The sequence below is a fragment of the Lipophrys pholis genome, assembly GCF_963383615.2.
Source record: "Lipophrys pholis genome assembly, chromosome: 17".
NCBI classification, from domain to species: Eukaryota; Metazoa; Chordata; class Actinopteri; order Blenniiformes; family Blenniidae; genus Lipophrys; species Lipophrys pholis.
Window position 1 is genome coordinate 24244516 of NC_137643.1, and position 12813 is coordinate 24257328.

Consider the following 12813-nt stretch of genomic DNA (forward strand, 5'->3'; position numbering starts at 1 on the left):
AAACACTTTTATAAAAACCAGACATGTTCGTCAGGTTTAAGAAATTAAAATCCATTAAAAACAAGGAGGCATCAAGACCAAAACCATTGACTCTTTTTAAAATGGTGCTCATCACCTCCTTCCACACCAGGGATCTGCTTCCTGTCAAGAAATATTTCTGGACATGTTGTAGCCGGAAAGCAGCAACTCTGCTTTCAAGCTGCACCAGGCCGTGTCCTCCTTCCTCTTTTCATAGGAAGACAATGGACTGTGGCACCCACTGCAGTTTGTCCCCAAAAAGTCCACTAAAATCTTCTGTGCCTCTTTCGTTAAAGCAGAGCGGGCTCGATACAGGCGACACGGTGCCACAGAGTGGAGGTCACCAGGTTATTGATTACCAATGCTCTCCCCTAAAAGACATCTGTGGCAGCAGCCCCCTCTACTTATTGAGTTTTCCTTTGAGTTTGTCACTCAGTCCCTCCCAGTTTGTCCCCATCAAAGCTTCCGCTCCCACGTACACCCCCGGAGGACTGAAGCTGCTGACAGTGGACCGGATATTGTGGAGCAGAGGTTCAATGGACAGGGTGTAGAGCATACCTGAGAGAGCAGACCTGAGAGAGCAGAGGTTCAATGGACAGACTGTAGAGCAGACCTGAGAGAGCAGACCTGAGAGAGCAGAGGTTCAATGGACAGGGTGTAGAGCATACCTGAGAGAGCAGACCTGAGAGAGCAGAGGTTCAATGGACAGGGGTAGAGCATACCTGAGAAAGCAGACCTGAGAGAGCAGAGGTTCAATGGACAGACTGTAGCAGACCCGAGAGAGCAGACCTGAGAGAGCAGAGGTTCAATGGACAGACTGTAGAGCAGACCTGAGAGAGCAGACCTGAGAGAGCAGAGGTTCAATGGACAGGGTGTAGAGCATACCTGAGAGAGCAGACCTGAGAGAGCAGAGGTTCAATGGACAGGGGTAGAGCATACCTGAGAAAGCAGACCTGAGAGAGCAGACCTGAGAGAGCAGAGGTTCAATGGACAGACTGTAGCAGACCCGAGAGAGCAGACCTGAGAGAGCAGAGGTTCAATGGACAGACTGTAGAGCAGACCTGAGAGAGCAGACCTGAGAGAGCAGAGGTTCAATGGACAGGGTGTAGAGCATACCTGAGAGAGCAGACCTGAGAGAGCAGAGGTTCAATGGACAGACTGTAGAGCATACCTGAGAGAGCAGACCTGAGAGAGCAGAGGTTCAATGGACAGACTGTAGAGCATACCTGAGAGAGCAGACCTGAGAGAGCAGAGGTTCAATGGACAGACTGTAGAGCATACCCGAGAGAGCATACCTGAGAGAGCAGACCTGAGAGAGCAGAGGTTCAATGGACGGGGTGTAGAGCAGACCTGAGAGAGCAGAGTTTTTTGTTTTTTTTGGAACAAAGGTGTTTATTCATATTTCAAGCTTTACAATTGATCATCACTCATATTACAACATTTATAAAGCTGTAGTGCAGTATCATCTAAGCAACGGCAAAATCTGTGGTAATAGAAAAAAAAGAAAGTAATCATACTTGTAGTGATGAAGCATGGTCTGAACACTTAGACAAAAATCACGCAGCGGTATTATCGGTCCAAAACATTCATGTCAGTCCAAAATAGGAAATATCCGGGTTCCACCTTTTCTTGAATAAGTCCTTAGTGAAATTGAGGCTTGCTGTTATTTGTTCCATTGTGTACACTTCTATGAGTCTCTCCTTCCATTGACCAACTGTAGGGGGCAGCAGATTCAACCAAGACACTGTAATCATCTTCTTAGCCACCAACACCAGGATTCTAAAGAAGTACAGGTTTGCTCAGCAGCAGGTCACTTTCAATGTCGGGCTGTAAGATTTTTGAAATTTCAACCCAATTTTCCTCCCAGAATTTCTTTTAATTCAGGACAACCTCAGAAATGTGTGTTTGTCTCCAACTTGACCACAGAGTCTCCAGCATTGGCTTCTTGTGTTTGTATCAAATTTTGATAATTATAAAAGGAGTTTTAAAATATCTAGTATTTACTTTCCATGCAAATTCCTTCCAGGTTGGACTGCTGGTCAATTTGTGCTCGTTTGCACACACTTGTTCCCAAAGGTGGTCTTCAATCACAATGTTCATCTCCAGTCCCACTTTCCCTTGGTCTCCAGAGAGCCCCCCCCCCCCCCCCCCCCCCCCCCCACACTTGCCTGCAGACATTTATATAGGTTTGACACCACTCTTTGGAATTCTTGTTTCTTATGAAGATTAATTAGAAAACCTTCCAGTTCAGAAGGCTGCATTTTAAGGAAAGACTCACTCTTTATGTGATGTCAAATAACTTCTCAGCTGCAGGAAACTATGAAAATCAGTTGAATTCAGCCCAGATTTTTCTTGTAACTGGTGAAAGGATAATAGAATCCCCCCCTCAAACAGATCATTTATCAATAACAGCCCTTTATTTGCCCATTCACTGAATCTAGAATCGAGTTTTCCTGGTTTAAAATCTGTAATTTCCGTAATCTTCATTGCCCGGGATGTGGAACGAGGAGCCCTGACTTTTTTCCGTATGGCAGTCAGGATCTTAAGCGTACATTTCATCCAGACATTTGAGAGTTTATTCTTGTACTCCTTGGAGTACCACAGCAGCGCCTGGAGAGGAATTTCAGGGCATGAACTCTGCTCTAGCGACGACCATGTTGTTTCTTGGTTTTGTCTTTGCCACTCGGCTGCCCCGCGAAGCTGTGCTGCCCAATAATATCATTTTAGATTAGGCAGGTTGAGGCCTCCGATCAACTGTGTAAACTTAATTCTTGGGGTTTTTTTGTTGCCAGTTTTTTAAAAAATAGTTGCTTGGATCCAGAAGGGAAGTGACAAAAACCAATATAACAACCCGGGGAGAGTATTCACTCTAACAGTGTCGACCCTTCCAAAAAGTGAGAGCGGCAGTATCTCCCATCTATTCGTCCTTACGAATCTGGGTAATTCATTTTTAAAAATTTGCTTTATACAGCTGAGAGATGTCAGATATGATCACTATACCCAAATATCAAAACCCCTGTGACCAGTTAAAGTGAACTTTGTTGGATAGCTCTGAAGGCCAGCAGCTTCATCATCATCGCTTCAGATTTAGATTCATTTACTTTATAACCCAAAACGTCGCTGGAGGCTTTCAAACATCTCAAGATTCAGGTATGGAGGTAGCCGGCTCTCTAATGTACAGGATGACGTCGTCTGCGTACAATGATATCTTGTGAGTCCTGATTTTGTCTGATATACCTAATATTAATGGGTTGTCCCTAATAATTTCAGCCAAAGGTTCAACACTAATGGCAAACAGGATTGGTGACAATCCACAGACCTGGCAGGCAGTGTTGGGAAAGTTCAGTTTCTACACGAACTAGTTCAAAGTTCAGTTCACAAATTTGAAAATGAACTTGTTCAGTTCATAGTTCTAAATTCACAGTTCCAAAAATGAACTAGTTCATAGTTCTTTTTCTTTTCACTATGTTGCTGTGAGCTTTTACCCTCAGAATACTGGTATTTCCCCATTGTTACCACCCAGTCAGTCCTCACTAGTAGCAGTTGCAGCCCCCCCCCCCCCCCCCCCCCCCCGACAGGATAGTCTCAGAACCATGAGGAAAAACCTGCTGCTTCAATGTTCTTTATGAATGAGGAATTATTAAAACAAAAAACAAAACGGACAGTAGTTCTAAAGGTGCAAAGGAAAATATACCAGGCAGGTTCTACTAACAAATTACAACTTAAAATAGAAAAACCCTCAAGAAATGTTTTAGTTACCGGCACATACCTTGAAAGGCCCGCCGGGTTCAATGAGCCTCTCAGGTTAGTTTTACAGAGTTGCTTCTTGAAACCCGGCGGGCAAAGTTTATATAAAAGGTATGATTTTTCCCATCTGGATCATCACTGACCTTTTCATAAAATTCTACCGAGATTTCCGGACTATTGAGGCACCGGAATATAAGCTGCACCCACCAAATTTAAAAAGGAAAAAAAGAAAAAGAAAAGTAGGAGTTACGTGATGCACCTGAACGCATCACCCAGTATCAGCATGAAGCTCGTTAACCCTTAAAAAGCAGAGTCGTCCTCCGCAGGGTTCAAAACATGTAAAAAAAAAGAAAAAAAAAGTAGTGGCTTATCGTCCAGAAAGTACGGTAACCATACGAAGATGAAGTATTAATAGTGGAGGCAGAGGCCGTTTTCCAGTACCCATACTGTCCATACTTGTGCTCTGGTGTACCCGTGAAACGTCATCAGTCGGAGACCAAGTACTGTTCCAATTCTTGGGCCGTTGTAGGTAGTACCAGGGGCCTCATTTATAAAGCTCGCTTACGCACAAAATTGGTCCTGAAAGATACGCAAAGTTTGTGATTTAAAAAAATAAACTTTGCGGGAGAATGTGCGTACCGGTACGCAAACTTTGAACCTGGAGCAGTACATTTTGGAGACGGGGAACCTGGTGGTGCTGAGGGTGAGGTGGAGAATTGAAGTGAGATTCATCTCACACAATTAATATCTTTAAATATCAGACTTACAGGTCCACGTGATCTCTCCGACACTCTGACACGCGGTGGCGTCACAACCATGGGGGTTGATTTGGGGTCCAGCAGGGAGCTCTGGTGCTGCCCCCCATGATGTCACTCTCCTGCATGATGTCACTCTCCTCCATGATGTCACTCTCCTCCATGATGTCACTCTCCCCATGATGTCACTCTCCTCCATGATGTCACTCTCCCCATGATGTCACTCTCCCCATGATGTCACTCTCCTCCATGATGTCACTCTCCTGCATGATGTCACTCTCCCCCATGATGTCACTCTCCTGCATGATGTCACTCTCCTCCATGATGTCACTCACCTACATGATGTCACTCTCCTCCCTGATGTCACTCTCCTGCATGATGTCACCATCCTGCATGATGTCACATTCCTCCATGATGTCACTCTCCTGCATGATGTCACTCTCCTGCATGATGTCACTCTCCCCCATGATGTCACTCTCCTGCGTGATGTCACTCTCCTCCATGATGTCACTCTCCCCCATGATGTCACTCTCCTGCATGATGTCACTCTCCCCCATGATGTCACTCTCCTCCCTGATGTCACTCACCTGCATGATGTCACTCTCCTCCCTGATGTCACTCTCCTCCATGATGTCACTCACCTACATGATGTCACTCTCCTTCATGATGTCACTCTCCTCCATGATGTCACTCTCCTGCATGATGTCACTCTCCTCCATGATGTCAATCTCCTCTGTCCTCCACCTTCAGATCAAATGCTTCTTCTCCACCTCTGCAGTCTCTGATCTCTCTCAGACTCACATTATTCCCAGCAGTGATGACGAGCTGCCGATCGTTTTTTTTTCCTTTTATTAGTGATTCCGCTACTGTGACACCAAATAATATCATCTCCTGACCTCCACCTCCTCCATCACTCTTTCTCTCTCCGTAAAAGTATTTTTCTTTGTCTTTTCTTCCAGGATTTAGCATCAAATGCCGGCGATCAACAGGCTGAATGCGATCCAAAAATATTGACGAGGCCCGTAGCATGGACCATTTATGGTAGAAAGTGGGCGTGTTGAGGGCGGGGCCTGAACGGTCACCTTCCAGGTGGACTGGATCTAGAAAAGGAAAGTGCGTGCAGATGTGCTTACGCACGGTTTTGTTGATTCATATTTTTGGGGCGCACGCCATTTTCAGTTTTTGGGCGCATGAACATTTCTAGTAGGAATCCTACGCAAGGTTTTATAAATGAGGCCCCAGGTACCTACACCGTTTCTCACCGAGTACACATGGAATACCCGGATGTATCCTAGCTCCGCCCACTTTCTCGAGGATGCATCGACATGGACCTGTGCAGTCTTGGGAAGCCAATTTACCCATAATGCATTTGGCAGGAGAAGCCGGAGGAGATCCTGGAGGAGAAACACACAACGGTGTGTAAAAAATCTGAAATATTATATTATATTAGTGTCATTGTTTAACAGAGTGTAGTTCTAAGAGTGTTTTATTCCAGAATATAGTTTAAAATGTTGTTATGAGGTTGATATTTCCAGATCACGCTGACTAGAACATTTGTTCTGAGGTGTTCAGAGATTGTGGATCCAGACTGAAACGAGGCTGGCTGTGGTTCTCTACTGTGGTTAAACATGAGATCTAAATGTTCTAGTGTAAATCTAACAGTGTTCATGTACATTTATATTTGTTGCTGAGGGGAAACATCATGTTTAAAACTATTTAACTTGACTGAGAGGTGAAGGTTCTACTGGCCATATTGTTTTGTCTCAATTGTACAAATGTCTTCTACTGGTTCTACTGGAGGTTCTACTGGAGGTTCTACTGGTTCGACTGGAGGATGCAGTGGATTCAAACTAACACCATGCACTATTTGAATCCAGGACTACTGAGGAACCTGAAGCCTGGTCCAGTGGAGAAGAGGAACTCCTCCAGATGAGGAGTGAGGATTGTTTTTGATGCTTGAATTATTACATGTATATATTTTAATCATACATGTGTTAATAACTTATTTACGGAAGCGTTTTAGGGCCACTGAAGAAAAAAAAAAATTTGGAGGCTACAAAAAAACAACAACCTTCGTAGCCTCAGAAAAAGTCGAAAATCAAAGTCGAGATTTTTATTTTTTAAGGTGGAAAAAAAAGTCCACATGCCAGCGGTGTGACTGTTTCCTCAAAATGTATATCAGGAGGTTTAATGAAGTAATGAAAAGATGCTTCAGGACAGAATGGAGCTCATAAACGCGGTCAGTTATCATCAGTATCAGGACCAGAAGAGACGGAGCAGCTGCTGCCTGGTTCTGTAGAGGAACACAGTTATCATCAGTATCAGGACCAGAAGAGACAGAGCAGCCTGCTGCCTGGTTCTGTAGAGGAACACAGTTATCATCAGTATCAGGACCAGAAGAGACAGAGCAGCCTGCTGCCTGGTTCTGTAGAGGAACACAGTTATCATCAGTATCAGGACCAGAAGAGACAGAGCAGCTGCTGCCTGGTTCCGTCGCGGAAGTTCGTCAAGTACGAAGGACAAAGACACGGATCCGGGCTTCTTATTTAAATGTTCTTATTAATCCTGTGTAAAATCACCATAAGCAGTAAGCAACCCGATATTGTCAGAATTAAGTGATTTAATTTGAATTCACATCTACGGGCAAATGATGAGGGACGGACAGACGATGAGGGACGGACAGACGATGAGGGACGGACAGACGTCTCTCCGTGAAAAAAAAGATCTTGACTTTTTCTGAAGCCACGAAGGTTGTTGTATTTCTTTAGCCTCCAAATTTTTTTTTTCTTCAGTTGAATTGGTAGTGTGTCTTTCTTTTTGTTTTATGTTCTCCTCATGGACCTCATAAGATCTCATGTTTATCAAATAACACAGAACGATGTTAAGTTCTATATTTTACAATCATAAACAATCATTTACAGTCAGATGGTTAAATGTGTCAAAGCGAGGAGAGCAGAGTTACAAAAGATAAATAACATGTTTACATCTCTGTCTTTATCCATCTATCTCCATATATTTACATATGACTAGAGAACATGACCAGAGAACATGGCTAGAGAACATGACTAGAGAACATGGCTAGAGAACATGACCAGAGAACATGACTAGAGAACATGGCTAGAGAACATGACCAGAGAACATGACTAGAGAACATGGCTAGAGAACATGACTAGAGAACATGACTAGAGAACATGACCAGAGAACTTGACTAGAGAACATGACCAGAGAACATGGCTAGATAACATGACCAGAGAACTTGACTAGAGAACATGACCAGAGAACATGGCTAGATAACGTGACCAGAGAACTTGACTAGAGAACATGACCAGAGAACATGGCTAGATAACATGACCAGAGAACTTGACCAGAGAACATGACCAGAGAACATGACCAGAGAACTTGACTAGAGAACTTGACTAGAGAACATGACTAGAGAACATGACCAGAGAACTTGACCAGAGAACATGACCAGAGAACTTGACTAGAGAACATGACCAGAGAACTTGACCAGAGAACATGACCAGAGAACTTGACTAGAGAACTTGACTAGAGAACATGACTAGAGAACATGTCCAGATAACATGACCAGAGAACATGACCAGAGAACATGACCAGAGAACATGGCTAGATAACATGACCAGAGAACATGACAAGAGAACATGGCTAGATAACATGACCAGAGAACTTGACCAGAGAACATGACCAGAGAACATGACCAGAGAACTTGACTAGAGAACTTGACTAGAGAACATGACCAGAGAACATGGCTAGATAACATGACCAGAGAACTTGACCAGAGAACATGACCAGAGAACATGACCAGAGAACTTGACTAGAGAACTTGACTAGAGAACATGACTAGAGAACATGACCAGAGAACTTGACCAGAGAACATGACCAGAGAACTTGACTAGAGAACATGACCAGAGAACTTGACCAGAGAACATGACCAGAGAACTTGACTAGAGAACTTGACTAGAGAACATGACTAGAGAACATGTCCAGATAACATGACCAGAGAACATGACCAGAGAACATGACCAGAGAACATGGCTAGAGAACATGACTAGAGAACATGGCCATGACCTTCCTCCTCCTTACCTGGACCTTCCTCCTTCCGCTCTCTGGACCTTCCTCCTACTTCTCCTCCCTGGACCTTCCTCTACCTCCTACCTGGACCTTCCTCCCCCAACTCCATGATGTGTCCCGCTGCCACACAGACAGGCAGCAACCAGAGGACGTCTCTCCAGGCTCTCAGAAAGACGGAGCACCAGCAGGTTTGTCCTGGTGTCTGTTGGGTTTCATCCTGCCTGTCAGTTAAAATTCACATGGAAACATTTGATATATTTTGATGTAATCATGAATCAGAATTTATTATTTCCTTGCTGTTCATTACTGTGATTATTGAGATAAAGCAGGTTGCCAGTACAGTGACATAGTAACAACTTTGTACTGCAGGCATGGATATAGTACTTCCTCCATCACCCAGCAGACAGTACCTGGTAGATACAGTACTTCCTCCGTCACCCAGCAGAAAGTACCTGGTAGATACAGTACTTCCTCCATCACCCAGCAGAAAGTACCTGGTAGATACAGTACTTCCTCTGCTGGCACCAGTACTTGCTGGCACATGGAGGATCTGTGCAGGACAAGAGCATCCTGCACAGATCCCCAGTTGCCAATGTACACATCAATAAACCTCATATATTATAGAGTATTTTTTAATGACAGGTAGATGCACGGAAGATTCTACCTTGCTGACATGTTTCAGCTTCATCTGTAGTCTTCCTCAGAGGGTCATCTGGTTGTGATGAAGTGTCGGTCTTCATCGGGTGACCGGCCAGATGTCTGCAATATACATGTTTAGAAGGACAAAATGAAAACAATTCAACTTTCAATAAACCTCCTTTGGCATCACAAATAACGAAACTATGATAGAGGGGAACGTTTTCTGTTTAGGTAGCATGTGTTGGGCTCTGCAGGAGGAAGAATTAGAAGGTGACACCATAAACAGCCCCAGCAGGAGGAAGAATTAGAAGGTGACACCATCAACCAGCAGTACAGCAGAATGCCTGATGACCAGCAGGAGGAAGAATTAGAAGGTGACACCATCAACCAGCAGTACAGCAGAATACCTGATGACCAGCAGGAGGAAGAATTAGAAGGTGACACCATCAACCAGGAGTACAGCAGAATACCTGATGACCAGCAGGAGGAAGATTTAGAAGGTGACACCATCAACCAGCAGTACAGCAGAATACCTGATGACCAGCAGGAGCATCAGTATCAACATAACGATGCTCCTGGAAACCCTGAAGCTGGAGTCACGACACCTCCAGGAGAGAAAGGTTCCAGGGTAGGAACATTATTGACCTGTGTATCACTGCAGGGGTTCCTGGGAAAAAAAAGAAAGTGTAATAATAATGTTTCTAACTTGTGTTTTTACTGTTGTAGGTTCTACTGAAGTTTATTAAATAAAGTTTCCTTTATCTTCTGCTTGATATCTTTCTTTACTCAACAGTGTAAGCGATGTGTGTATTTATGTATTTACTCTCACAGTATAAGTGATGTGTGTATTTATGTATTTACTCTACAGAGAAATTATTAGAGCTACTGATTGGAGTTCTTAACTAAGATGTATATTAGACAAATATACAGTACATATTAATGACATGAGCAGAAGGATGACAACAAGCAGCAGGAATGTGAAAAGCTGGTTAATTATTTAATAAACATCAGGGATCTTCAGTAAAACAGTAAAATAATTGTTTGTATTAGTAGAACATTTCTGATCAGCTGCTTTTATTGTTACTGAACTCCAAGGAGATGAAGAGTAAAATAAAGGCTTATAGGAGGTAGAAGTAATAGTAACACTGTACTATACACAGAACTATAAACGGTACTATACACTGTACTATGTACAGTACTGTACACGGTACTATACACTGTACTATATACAGTACTGTACATTGTACTATACACGGTACAACACACTGTAATATACACAGCATGTATGTGACAGAAAAGGTACTATTTTACAATAATGTTCTGAAGTTTAGATCTTCATATAAAATATCAGGTACAAATCACCTTCCTGCTGAACCAGAGAGGAAACAGGTTCCTCCTCCTCCTCCTCCTGCTCCTCCTCCTCCTCTTCCTCCTCCTCCTCCTCTTCCTCCTCCTCAGTCCGCCTCCTCCTCCCTCTCCTCCTCCTCCTCCTCCTCTTCCTCGTCCTCTCCCTCCTCCTCCTCCTCTTACTCCTCCTCTTCCTCCTCCTCAGTCGTCCTCCTCCCCCCCTCCTCCTCCTCCTCCTCTTCCTCATCCTCCCCCTCCTCCTCCCCCTCCTCCTCCTCTTACTCCTCCTCCCCCTCCTCTTCAGTCGTCCTCCTCCTCTTCCTCCTCCTCAGTCGTCCTCCTCCCCCCCCTCCTCCTCCTCCTCTTCCTCTTCCTCATCCTCCCCCTCCCCCTCCCCCTCCCCCTCCTCCTCTTACTCCTCCTCTTCCTCCTCCTCCCCCTCCTCCTCAGTCGTCCTCCTCCTCTTCCTCCTCCTCAGTCCTCCTCCTCCTCCTCCTCCTCCCACAACGTTGAACTGTGAGAGCGCCGTTCACTAACACCAGAATGAGCGCTGCTCACAGTGACGTTCATCAGGGAGAAATACAGAACGTTCAGTTCACGTTCACCTAAAATATGAACTCGTTCAGGGAGGAACTAGTTCATGAAGGAACTCGTTCAGGGAGGAACTCGTTCAGGGAGGAACTCGTTCAGGGAGGAACTAGTTCATGAAGGAACTCGTTCAGGGGGGAACTCGTTCAGGGAGGAACTCGTTCATGAAGGAACTCGTTCATGAAGGAACTAGTTCATGAAGGAACTCGTTCATGAAGGAACCCGTTCAGGCCCAACACTGCTGGCGAGTGCCTCTTTTTAAAAGGGAAACTGTCTGAATTATAACTATTCACACATGCCTTGGAAGTGGGATTTGTGTACAATACATCAAACCAATCATTAAATCTTTGATTAAAACCCATGTCCGATAACACACGCTTCAGGAATGACCCGTCCACCCGATCCAATGCCCTCTCAGCATCTCGGCCCAGAAGCATTGATGGGTGAGACTGCTCTGGGGCAGCTGACATGATGTTCAGGTATTAATTCCAATCCTTTCAGGTATAAAGCCTGTCTGGTCTGGATTAATGAGTTTATTAATTACTCCTTGGAGTCTTCTAGATAGTAAAGCACCTCAAATTTGTACATCATTCCATAGTGAGCTATTTGGCCTGTAGGAGGCGCACTGACTGGGATCTTTCCCATCCTTATGAATAACAGAAATTATTGCTTCCGCCCAGGTTTTGCAGTCAGACTCTTCAACCGAGCCTGCTCCCAGGAGACCACTGCACACCACAACCGGACAATATCACTCCACTCCAACTGGGCAAGAAGTGGTGCTACAACTATAATAATCTATAAGAACGTATTTACTATGTAAAATACATCCACCCCCATATTCTGTACATGTCCACACTTATAGGCACCGTGTGCATATTTTTCTATTATATTGTATTTTTATCTTCTTTTTTTTAGTTCCTGCTATGTGTGCTTCTTTCTCTGTACTATCCTGCTGTACCACTGCACATTTCTCCACATGCGAGATAAATAAAGGGATATCTTATCTTATCTTATCTTATCTTATCTTATCTTATCTTATCTTATCTTATCTTATCTTATCTTATCTTATCTTATCTTATCTTATCTTATCTTATCTTATCTTATCTTATCCTATCTTATCTTTTTGGCGGGTCTTTTGAACTTAATGCGTAGTTAAACACTTTGTGTAAAATGGGGGTGAGCTTGCTTTCAGAACACTCAGAGAATTCACCTGGAAACCCCGTTAGGGTGATCAGTCATTTTTTAGCTTTTTTATAATAAACTTTATTTCTTCTTTAGTTATATTCTCCACACGTGCCTTAGAGTAATCTTTATTACGTTTTGTGAGATTAATTTGTTGAGGAAACTGCTTAATTTGTTCTGATTTATCCAGAGAGGTTGTGAAGCCATATAATTGAGCATAGTACTTTGAGAATGCATTTGCTGTTGCTTTGGGATGAGACACCTTGTTTTTGGAAGTGAGACATGTAACCTGTTGAACTGTTCAGTTGGCTTGAGATTTTTTTTTAATTGAAAGGCAAGTAATCTGCTTGCTTTATTTCCATGTTCATAATAGAAACGTAAAGCGCCTTCTGCTTTATATGTTAGTTTCTGTCTCCACTCATTGAGTTCTATTAGTGTGTTGTCATGA